We start from the raw sequence: 1,327 nt of genomic DNA, 5'->3' as shown, positions 1-1,327 counted from the left end.
ACGCACTCCTACATCACTGTCAAAACGCTAACAAATGTTTAGTCTCAACACAAAATACAGCTATTTTGGATTGTAAAAGCCTTGTTGTCTTTCAATATCTACTGAGTTGTCATTAGTGTGTGTGTGTGTGTGTGTGTGTGTGTGTGTGTGTGTGTGACCATGTCTGCCAACGATTGACTGGTTAAACACCCATTTGAAACTGCTGCACTCAGCCCTATTTACATCTCATCCACACATGATCGAAGTCTGTTAAATCCCCTACACACACCTGATCCTACTGTACTGTAAGTGCCAGGGTATGTCTGGTGTATAGCCTTACCTGTTGGCACTGTCAGTTCTAATTGTGTTTGACTTGGTCTTAGTGTGCTTCATGTCTGTGACTACAGATGTAATCTCCCCGGTCCGCTGGGCTAATGGTGTGTATTTGAACAGGATTTGTCTCTGTTGACCGAGGTTGTAGCCCAGCAGGACTCCTATCAGCACTCCCATCACCCTGAAGTCTCTAGAGAAGCTGTTTCCACACCAGTCTATCAGTCATCATCTGCCAGGTGTCCCAGCCACCTCTGTCCACTAGCTAACACACCGTCCAGACTCTACAGTAGCTACAATTGTGGCCCAAAAGGCACCTTATTCCATGTTTAGTACACTACTCGTGACTAGGGCGGCCATTTGGGACACATCCTACATCTCTTTCAGGATAGAATGGTGTGATCTCTGGTATTAGTAGTGTAGAGAGAAGAATCATGTAGGAGATGGACATCTGAGTGGTCACAGGCAGAGCTAGGCTAGTGGGAGGGGAGGGAAAGTGGTCACAGGCAGGGCTCGTGGGAGGGGAGAGAAAGTGGTCACAGGCAGAGCTAGGCTAGTGGGAGGGAAAGTGGTCACAGGCAGAGCTAGGCTAGTGGGAGGGAAAGTGGTCACAGGCAGAGCTAGGCTAGTGGGAGGGGAGGGAAGGTGGTCACAGGCAGAGCTAGGCTAGTGGGAGGGGAGGATAAGTGGTCACAGACAGAGCTAGGCTAGTGGGAGGGGAAAGAAAGTGGTCACAGGCAGAGCTAGGCTAGTGGGAGGGAAAGTGGTCACAGGCAGAGCTAGTGGGAGGGGAAAGAAAGTGGTCACAGGCGGAGCTAGGCTAGTGGGAGGGAATGTGGTCACAGGCAGAGCTAGGCTAGTGGGAGGGGAGAGAAAGTGGTCACAGGCAGAGCTAGGCTAGTGGGAGGGGAGGGAAAGTGGTCACAGGCAGAGCTAGGCTAGTGGGAGGGGAGGGAAAATGGTCACAGGCAGAGCTAGGCTAGTGGGAGGGGAGAGAAAGTGGTCACAGGCAGAGCTA

At 51.2% G+C, this 1,327-nt stretch overlaps 1 protein-coding gene across 1 annotated transcript in view; it reads left to right on the top strand.

Moving 5' to 3' along the window:
• LOC120034238 (speckle-type POZ protein-like) overlaps positions 1–72 on the top strand; it is a 107,102-nt gene extending 107,030 nt beyond the window's left edge. The window contains exon 11 of the mRNA XM_038980721.1: positions 1–72. This exon is cut by the window's left edge and continues 845 nt beyond it. The gene's annotated coding sequence lies outside the window, so the exon portion shown is untranslated.
• The last annotated feature ends 1,255 nt before the right edge of the window (positions 73–1,327 follow it).

The sequence above is a fragment of the Salvelinus namaycush genome, chromosome 41 (assembly GCF_016432855.1).
Source record: "Salvelinus namaycush isolate Seneca chromosome 41, SaNama_1.0, whole genome shotgun sequence".
Taxonomy (NCBI): Eukaryota; Metazoa; Chordata; class Actinopteri; order Salmoniformes; family Salmonidae; genus Salvelinus; species Salvelinus namaycush.
The sequence above is the reverse complement of the archived record's forward strand: the minus strand, read 5'-3'. Positions and strand labels throughout refer to the sequence as shown.